Genomic DNA, 11113 nt, shown 5'->3' with positions numbered 1-11113 from the left:
TAAAATTTTTCAATTTTGTTTGTAACAAAACGATTTGTACACGTTTGATAATAATAATAATAAAAGCGAGAATATGATTGATTGATTGATTGATTGATCGATCGATAAGAATTACAACAGTTAATATTAATTACATAAAATTTTATTTTTTAGTTTTTAATTAAATTTTGAATGAGTTTGATTCTAGTTATAGATTAAAAATTTAAATAAATAAATCTTCCTGTTTATTTTTTATTATTATTATTATTATAGAAATAATTTAATATAAATAAATAAATGAAGAGAGTAAAAAAAAAAAATTAATTAATATTTATTTTATTTTATTAAACAATTGAATTGAAAAGTTAATAATATTATACATAACAAAACAAAAAAGATAAAAGCACAATTTGTAAAACAGGATTTTATTAATTTATTAATTAATTAATTTATTTTATTTATATATATACATATAATAAGCACGAGCCTAATAGCGAATAAAATTAAATTAAATTGCCTTTAATAATAATAATAATGATAAAAAATTGTACAATTAATTTCAATTTAATTAATTAATTAGATGATTATTTATGGAAAAAAATTTTACGTCTTACCGATTCGATTTATTATTATTATCATTATCATCATCATCGATATTATCACCACCACCACCATCGTAATCATCATTATTATCGTAAAGTAAAGATAAATAATTGAAAAAATAAATTGTTAATTAATTAATCAATAAGTCAATCAATCAATCATTTAATTTATTCATTACTTAATAATAATAATAATGATAAAGTCAAAAAAAAATTTTTTTGTGTTAATCAAATGATGGATTATTATTATTATTAAATAACGAGTGTTGAAAAATTATCATTATTATTATTATTATTATTATTATTATTATTATTATTATTATTTGTTAAAATGGCGATGATTTACATACATAATTTTCATTATCGATTCGTTAATAATAATATAGCGAAAAATTTATTTATTTATTTATTGATTATACTTACGTTAAAATTAAATAAATAAAAATATATGTATTCGTTTTAAATAGATAATAATAATAATGATGATTAATAATAATAATAATAATATTATCAAAACGATATTTATAATCGCTCGCACGGTTTTTTTTCTATTAATAATAAATTCATTAATTATTTATTTATTTATTTATGATAATCGTCGTCATTATTATCACTTCAGATTATTAATTTTATCTTCTACATAAAAATTGTTTAATTAATTAATAATAATAATAATAATTAATAAAAAAATTATATATATTTATATAAATTGAATGATAAGAAATTGAAATGTGAGGTAAAAAAATAAATGATATGAATAATAATAATAAATAAAAGATGATGATAGTATTGATAATAATAATAATAATAACGATGATGATGATGATGATGATTAGTTTAAAAAAAGGTTAAATTAATTAATTAGCTTCTGGCTTGTGATTTTTTTTCATTTTTTGCTGTAAAGATGGCGAAATTAATTACAATTCAATCCATTATTTTATTTATTTATTTATTTTTCATTAATATTATTATCATCATTATTAATGTTATAATTAGATTTATATTAAATAAAAATTTAAATTATTTTTTATCAATATAAATAAATAAATAAATATATATATATATACATAAATAAGTGCAACATACACACAGATACACATTTATTAAGATTTTATTATTAATATTATTTGATTAATAATTTTTTTTTAGTTATTTATTTATTTATTATTATTATTATTATAATTGAAAGCTTATTTTATTTTTGTCTCTTTTTGCATACGATACGGAAAAATTTTATTTTATATATATATTTGCTTATTTGAAAAATTTTTAATTAATTATTAAAAAATAAATTTTTAAAAAAAAATTTTTTCTACCGCCATTTTTTTTTTTTTGATCCTTATTATATTATTATTAAGATTTTATTGATTATTTTCATTTATTTATGTTGTTTTTATTGTATAGTAATAACAATTATTATCATTATTATTAAGTAATCATGATGTTTATTTATTAATCAATTTGATTGTATTTAGAATTTTCCAGAAATTTCTTCCGTTATTATTATTATTATTTTAACGTTTTTTTCCTTTTAAATTGGCTTTGCAGTCAATAAAAAATAATTTTTAAATTATTTTAATAATTGTTATTAAGTAATAAAATGGATAATAATTAAATAAATAACAAATAAACATTTAAAATTTATTTAAATAAAAAAAAAAAAAAAGGTTTTGGATGAGAGAAAGAAAGATGGCAGACATTTTTATATGAAATAATTATTATTATTTATTTATTTAAACGAAAATGGGTCTATATAATCATCATCATCATCATTGTTTGAATTTAATTAATAATTAACAATAAATAAAATAAAATTTAAGAGTATTTTCGCCCCCATTTTGGATTTGTATAAGATAGAATTAATGGTTTCGTTGATGGGAAAAGCAGACGACATTTTTTTTTTTTTGTTTTGTTTTTTTAAATTATGTTCGATTTCGATAATCTTTAACGATTTTATTTTTTAATTTTTTGTAAATGAAATTTCCTAAAATTAAATTTAAAATAAAATAATATAATAATAATAATGAAAAGAAGAAGAAAATGGGGGGAAAGAGAGAGAGAGAGAGAGAAAAAATTTGAGGTAAAAAAAAAAAAAAAAATGGAAAAATATCCGCTTGTTCGATATATAGAAATGCGCAGAAAGTAAATTCTAGCAAATAGAGTATGTGAATAGACGACGGCCATGTCAGTTTTATCGACGGATCGGTTGTTAGAGGGTGGAGTAGTTTATCTTATTCCGGCGTGTGAATTATAATTATAATGTATGAATTTAAAAGTTATTTTTTATTAATTTGTTTTTTATTTTTATTTAAGGAGTACAATCAGTTTGTCGAGGTATCGTATTATTTATTAATTATTTATTTTAAATTATATTTAAAAAGGTTTTTTTGTGAGATTTTTGTTGACAGTAATGTTGTTGCTATGGAATCAAGGGCGAAGAAATGATCGATTTTCTCTTTTTCATTCTTTCTTTTTTTTTTTTTTTTCTTCTCTTAATCGTTCTTTCCTATTCGTCGTCGTCATTTTTTTTCTTCATGTTGTAACGTTTTAAATTAATAATTTATATCATTATTATTATCGTTAGGATTATGTTTCCTTAAAAATAATTTCTCTCATGTATAATGAATTCAAATTGCTAAAAGCATATACACACACACACACACACACACACACACACACACACACACACACCTTTTGTTTTATTTTACATTTCTTAAATTTTTTTTTTTTTTTAATTTATTAGTCCTGCTGCATCTTTCTCTCTCTCTCTCTCTCTTTTTTTTTTCCATTGTTGTAAGATTTATTTTTTTTTTTGTAGGTAATCCATTTTAATATCCTTTTTTTTTTGGATGAAAGAGATTCAAATTTATAATATCATCATCTTTTTAGATTTACCATTGTGATTTAATTTTAAATTCTTTCTTTTTTTTCATTTTTGTTTGTTGGAGACAAAAAAAAATGAAATAATAATAATTCTGCTGCTGTTACTGTTGCTACTTTTTAATATTCCATGTCATAAATTATTTGTCAAATTCGAAGAAGGAAGAAGGTCTATTCATTCTTTTATTATTATGCAAAATGTTACCAATAATGAATTTTAATTTTTTTTTTCTTTTTTTAAACAACAACAACAATATATGTTTTGTAGACAAACATAAGACAAACAACTCACACACACACACACACACACACTCACTCACAAACATTCGATAATATTTTCATCTTATTCGAAATTTTTACTTTTTTTACCTTTGACGAATCATCCCTTAATTATATTAATGAGAAAAAAAAAAAGTAATTCTTGAGTGGATTTTTGTGTTTTTTACTTTTGTTATGTTGTCAGCACACAAATTGATATTAATGATGATGATGGTGGTAAAATTTTAAAATTTTCAAATGGGAAAAATTTTTTTTTAAAATTTTAATTGTGAAATTTATTCAAGTGAAAAGGCACAAATATGACATACACGAAAAGCTCCAGGTTTTTTTTCCTTACCTCTCCCCCCCTTCTTCCCCATTTTTATCACCTCATTTCCTTTTTCAGTGAGTTGCAAATGTTTGATTTTTTTTTTTGGTGACGAGTGTGTTCAAAAGAAAAAAAATGGGGAGGTATTTTGTAAATATTTTACTCGAGAAGTGATGATCATTCAAAGATTTTAAATATTATTATTATTATTATGTTTTTGTTTAATTCATTGTGTGTTATAAAAAAATAATAATTTCATTCAATTTATGACAGACAATAATTAAAATTCCTATAAGAGTTTAATTTTGTTTTTTTCTTCTTCTCTCTTCCTTTTTATTACAAAATAAAGATGGCGGATCATAAGAAAAAACAACAAAAAATTATTATTATTATTGTTTTTTTGTCATTTTCAAACGTTCATTTTCCTTTTTAAAATAATATATATATTTATTCTCTCTCTCTTTCTGTCTGTCTGTCTATCTGTCTCTCTCTTTCTCTCTCTCTGTTTTTTACACTTTCAGTTTAATTACTTTGATCGATGATGCCATTTTTAATTATTTTCATTGTTAAATTGAAATTCAAATTGTGTACTGACTTATTTATTAATTTTCATTTTCATTTTCATTAGGAAAAAATTGTTTGTTTGTCTGGATGTGGAAAAACGTGTATTTTTCCCCCCTTTATTATTATTATTATTATTGAAATTAAAGAAAAGATGAGGAGGAAAAAAAAAAAAAAAAAAGGAAAACCCAGGGAGGCTTCTTCTTTTCATTTACCCATATCAGCATCTCTTCTTTTTCATATAAAAAAAAAAAAAAACTAATGACGTCATTATAATAAAATCCTTTCGATGGAATTTAATGGCTTTATATCGATATCACGGTTAGAAGAGAACCTACGCAAGGCGTTTTCATCATTTTCTTATCCTTCGAGAAAATAATAATAATAATAATAATAATAATAATAATAATAATAATAAGTGAAAAAAAAGGAAAAAAAACTGGAGGGAAAAAGAAAGAAAAAAAAACTTATTTATTATTATTACTTTTTTTTTTTTTTTTTTTTTTTTAAATCGGAAAATCAAGGATTTTAGAATTTTATTATTATTATTATTTCGAATCGCTTTATAATAAAAAAAATAATAACGTTTTGTACGAGAGAGAGAGAGAGAGACAACCATATAATTTTCAAATTCACATTGTCAAGCATTTAATAATTAATAAAAGTCTCATTCTTAATCGTTTAATAATGCTCCAGTCGTCGATATCGTTTTCTCTCTCTCTCTCTCTCTCTCTTTCTCTCTTTTTCTATCTTCTTCTCTTCTCTTTTTTTCTTCTTCTAATCGAACGCATCGAAATATCTTGGTTGTAGCAAAATAGTGAGTGGGAGTGAAAGATGTATAAAAATAAAAGGAGAAACTCCAAAAAGAAAGAAAGAGAGAGAGTGAGAGAGAAAGAGAGAGAGGGAAAATTTTCCGCATTGAAATTATGTTAAATTGATCGGGAAAACGTGTCAGAAAAAGAAATAAGAGAGAGAGAGAGAGAGAGAGAGAGATAAATCGGGGTTTTCACTGCTGACTCCATGAATCTTTCAATTAGTTAGTGATTGACCGTTTATATAAAGCTTTTATTACGTGTTTTGGAAGTGTCCAGCGGTGCCTGTCTGTCAGTAAAGAAAAAAAAAAGAAAAGTTTTTTTTCTTCTGCTTTTCCCCCTCTCCCCCCTCTTTCTCACACCCCCCAGGAATTTCAGTATTGATGATTTCAGACGGTGGTTCGATACAGAATACATTGATTGTCATTTACTTATTTATTTATTTTTTCTTGAACTCTTGCAACTCGTAATTAAAAAATTAGATTTTTATTAATTTTTTAACTTTTTTTTTTTTTTTCTTTTTCTTTTTTCTTTTTTTTTGTTTTTAATTAATTTTCTTTTTACGGTTTGTTTGCTTAATTTAGTAATTTCGTTTTTTTTTTTCTATTTTTCTTTCTCTTTCTCTTTTTCTTTTTCCCCTCGTTTTTCGTTTCATTTACAGGAAATGAGATTTTTTTTTTTTTTTTTTGAAAAGTATTATGACAAAAAAATAAAAGAGAGAAAGAAGAGAGAGAGAGAGAGAGAGAGAGAGAGAGAATATCGAATACTGTTAAAATCGTCTGTAATTTTTTAAAATCGTCTGCTATTTTTTTATTTTTTTTTTTTTTAATCGAAGCATTAAAAAGAAACGGCGTTAAAAATAAAATGAAATTATTTTTTTTTACGGAAAAAAAAATTTTTACTTCGTCTATTATCCTCCCCCCCCTCCGTTCGTTCGTTCGTTCGTCTGTCTGTCTTTTGTAAAAAATTAATAATAATAATAATAATAATAATAATAATAATAATAATAATAATAATAATGCTAATAATGAAAAAAAAATAGAAATAAATGTAATAGGTTAAGTAATAAGGCAGCCATCAAAAAAGAAATTTTTTTTTTTTCTTTTTAATGTTCTTCTGGGAACAAAATAATTATCTGAGGAGCCTTTTGTGACTCACGAGTGCATGAAAATTATAGGAGGAAAATTTTCACCATGACAACGATCTTTTTCACCCTTCTAACCCTCTCCTCTACTCCATTTATAGTTTTCTCTCACTCTCTCACTCTCTCTCTCTCTGTATTTTTTTTTGACTTTGAAAATCTCTCACTACACCGTTTGTTTCTTTTTCCTGTTTTGACTTTTGATGGGTAGGGGGGAGGGGAAAAAAATTGTTCCAGGCTAAGATTAATTAATACGAAATGGAAAAAAAAAAAAAAAAAAAAATTCTCCATAAAAAATAGGAAAAAAATCTGAAAAGGTTTGTTGAACTTGCCAAAGGAAATAAATATTTAAATAAAACCTTTTTTTTTTCTCTTTCTCTCGTGGGGAGGAAAGGGTGAGACGGGTCGGAAAAGGTTTTATTTAAAAAAAAAAACAAAAAATCGCGTGTAATAAATTACAACACTGATAAATCCTTTTTGGTTTTAAGTTTTTTTTGTTTTTTTTATACAACAAACAACAAGGCACAAAGTGTTTGTTATTGTCTTGTCCGACACATCAACCTTTTTATTAGGTTATTATTATTATCATCAAAGCGTTCGATTTTACACATTCGTTCGGATAGAGAAAATATTACGAATCGTTAATTATGTTAATTTATTTATAATTTTGCCATCTTTTCTTTCCTTTTCTTTCCTTTTCTAATACGTCTTTTAAAACCTCTCTCTTCCTCTTACTGATTTTATCATGAGTTTGAAAAAACAAACAAAAACAAACGAAACGTGTGCGTGTGTGTTGTTGTTGTCGGTAATTTAAACAGTGTGTGCAAACGAAAGATTTGTGTTGTTGCGAGGAAAGAAAAAAAAAAAAACACATTCGATGAACAAAAGAAAGAATGAAAGAACGAAAGAAAAAAACGGTGGCACCTTTATTTCTTCATTGTTCGAAACGAGTCGTATATGGTTTATTCCTTATTTACCCGGCGAAACGTTGCCGCCATTGAAGAATCCAAAGAGCCTGCCTGATATTTTGTACTCATTTCACGTCGTAAACTATGTAGGCGTCAATTTAACCTTGAATGCCTCCTTATCTTTACTACGTTTATTAATTTCTGTGTGTGTGTGTGTGTGCTTGCTGTGTGTAGGAAAAAATTTGCCACATTCTCGTATAGAGGTTTCCATTTTTTTTTTTTTTGGAAAATATCCTAGCATCTTTCTCTACCACACGACAGACAGACAAACAAACAAACAGACGCACGTTAATAAACGACGACATTTATACCGGAAGCTACTCTTTTTTTTTTTTTTTTTAAATTTCATGGCGTCGTCAAAGTAAGAAATTATCAACATTTGAAATTAAATTTTAACGGTTTATTTATTTTACGTTGAAAGAGAGAGAAAGAGACGAGAGAGAGAGAGAGAGAGAGAGAGATCGTCAAAAAATAAATAAATAAATTTGACTCGTTAATATTCGATTTAAATTTTAAAAAAAAAGGAAAGGGCCGGAAGGGGGGGGAATTCAAAAAGGTCGTTTATTTCGTATCCTTTGACGGGTGTGTGTGTGTGGGGGGGGGAGAGGGGGAAAACAATGTGTCGAATCACTTTATTAAATATTCGAGAAAGAGATAGGTACCAAAAAAAAAACATGAAAGAAAAAGAAAAAAATTTAATTCCGGTAGGGAAATCGACGAAAATGTTTTTTTTTTTTTTTTTCTTCTCCAGTCGTGTTTAATCTCCTTCAAATGAGATTTAATAAAGATTTTCAATTCACATCGTTGTGCGCTTCATTTACCACGATGTCATCAAATACATGAAAATTTATTTTATATTTTCCCCTTTTTTTTCCCCCCCGGTCCCCCCGGGTCCCTCACTCCTTTTCAATCCGAAGATTTCTTTTTTTTTTACTCCTTCTCTCTCTCTCCCCTTGTTAATAACTTCTTAATAAATCTTTTTTTTTTTTTTTTCGATTTTCTCTTATTCCTTATGTAATAGTTTTTTTTTTTTTGGTTTTTCTAAAGATTAAATCTTGGGGGGAGGAGGAAGGGATGAAACTCAATCGGCTTCTTTTTTTAAGAGAGAGAGAGAGAGAGAGAGAGAGAGAAACGGGGTAGGAAATATTTTGTACGATAAATTTTAAATCATTTAAAACTGATTTTTTCTTTTGGGGGTGGGGAAAGGAAAATTTTTTTTTTTTTTTTTTTTGTTTATTCGGTATTTTCCGGTAACGAACGGTTTTTCGTGTTGTGTGTGTGTGTGTTTTATGAATTCGATTTTTTTTGTGTTCCTGCGCCAAGATGAGGATGTGGTGTGTGCATGCCCGAAACATTGGCATCGAAGCGTGCGAATAAAACAGTTGAACCAAAAAAACAAAAGAGAGAGAAAGAGAGAGGGGAAGTGGGGAGAGAGAGAGAAAGGGAAGGTACTGAGGCTGAAAATTAATAATAAGATTCCCTGGAAGAAGAAGAAGAAAAAGAAGATGAAGATGGAAGAAGATGGGAAAAACAAAAGTTTTGATTTTCAATGCATAAAAATTTTCATTAGCATATTTTTTTTTTTTTTTTTTTTAATATTTTTTCACACGTTTAGAAAACATGGATAAGAAGATGGAAAAAATCGTTATGATAATTTTCGGACTGGAAAAAAAAAGAAGTTTACTCTCTCTCTCTCTCTCTCTCTTTTTCCTTTTCCAGTTAGAGCTACGAACGTTGTTTCGGTTTTTTTTTTTTTTTTTTTTTTTTTTTTTTGTAAAAAGAAAATTTTGTTTCAGCACGAAATAGAAAAATTCCCACTGAGTCATTTTTTAAGACGGGAGAGGGGGAAAATAAGGAAAGGAAATTTCTGGTAGATCATGTTTGGTGAATTGAATTTTCCGGAAAAGGGGAAAAATAATGCTCCATGTTACGATTTCAGTAATTCGATATTTCGGAAAAATGCATTTTTTTCCTTTTTTTTGCTCTCTTCTGAAAACTTTAAAATTTTTTTTTTTGTACGAGTTTAAAGTTATTTGTTAACGTTTGGTATTTTGTCGATAAAAAGCAGAAGAAAAAAAAAAATCGAATTTAAAAATTTTCTCGTTCGATTTATTTCTAGAAAGAATGGAAAGAAAAGAAAAAAGAAAAAAGTAAAAAGTTTTTTTTCCCTGCCAACTTTTCAATTCACTTATCATAATTTTCTTTTTTTTTTTTTTTTTTCGTTTTTCTTTTCTTTTCGTTTTCTTTTTCTTTCTCTCATTTTCAGTATTGGGCAAAACAATATAAATTATTCAAAAAACGTTTTCCAGTTAAAAAAAAAAAAAATTTTCTTTTTTTTTTTTTTTTTTTTTTATTAAAAAATTTTTCGTTCGGGTATATATATATATAAATGAAATTTTTTTACTGTTAAAATTTTCCTTTTTAACTACGAAAAAAAAAAAAGGAAGAAAAAAGAAAAAGGGGGGGGGGGGGGAAAATGGCGAGTTTTACTTTTTGTTTTTTATTTGCCTTTTTTAGAAAAGTTTTCATTTTTTTTTTCCAAGTAAATTTTGGGTAAAATTAAATTGTCATATAAATTTTACTACATCCTTTAATAGTTTGTCTGAAACGACCCGAAAAAACGAACAAACGGACGAACGAAAAGGACGAAAGAAGGATAAAATTTAATAATTTCCGGTTGTTATAATTTTTTTTTTTTGCAAGGTTTTCACTCCTTTTTTTTTATTTTTTTTTAATTTTAATTTTTTTTTTTTTTTTTTTTACACACGCACCCTTTCGATATTAAATTTTAATTGATTTATAATAAGCGAAGGGCATATTTTCCCGGGTAGAGAAAGGAAGGGAAGAGGGGAAATTGGAAAACATTTCAAATCCCGAATGGGAAAATGGAATGGAATGGAAAAATATGTTGCTTATTTTTTATCATAAATAAATTTCGTTTGACGAAACATATTCGAAAACGATTCTTCCTCCTCCTTTTTTTACAAAAAAAAAAAAAAAAAAAAAATTTAAATCCTCAGGTGCTTAATAATGCCGTCCACGGTTGAATCGCATGGGTTCAACCGTTTATCACGTTTTCGGCTACATCGAAACCGGAAATTCTATTCCGTTTCTGCCCCTTCCCCCGACCCGTCTCCTCCACCCCCACCGCTCCCTCTCACCCGAAGGGCCTTTTATACCTTTTGGAATATTCGAACGAATTTCGAGTTTTTGAGTTTTATTTTCGAATATTTAAATAATAGTTTTTTTCGGTAAATCTTTGGTCGAGAAAACTCGCTTGCGTGGTTCGGCCGGGGGTGAAATTTGGGGGGGAGGGGGAGGAAAAAAGGTGAGAATGAAGGAAGAATGAATAAGAAAATAAATAAAAAATTTAATTTTTGTCGTGGACTGTTAGTCACTCGAAAGGAAAGAAAGTTCGAATCGAATTTTGTCGTGTCGTAAAATTTATTTAATGCACGAAAACAAACGGAAACAAGTCGAAACAAGTCAACATTTGTTTTTTGTTTTCCGTTGTAAGGTTTTTTTTTTTTTTTTTTTTTTTTTTTTTTTATTGCTTGGCGACCGTTGAAAACGTCATCATTATC

This window comes from Pediculus humanus, genomic scaffold, assembly GCF_000006295.1.
Source record: "Pediculus humanus corporis 1103172107667 genomic scaffold, whole genome shotgun sequence".
In the NCBI taxonomy this organism is placed as follows: Eukaryota; Metazoa; Arthropoda; class Insecta; order Psocodea; family Pediculidae; genus Pediculus; species Pediculus humanus.
This window is presented reverse-complemented; position numbering follows the sequence as displayed.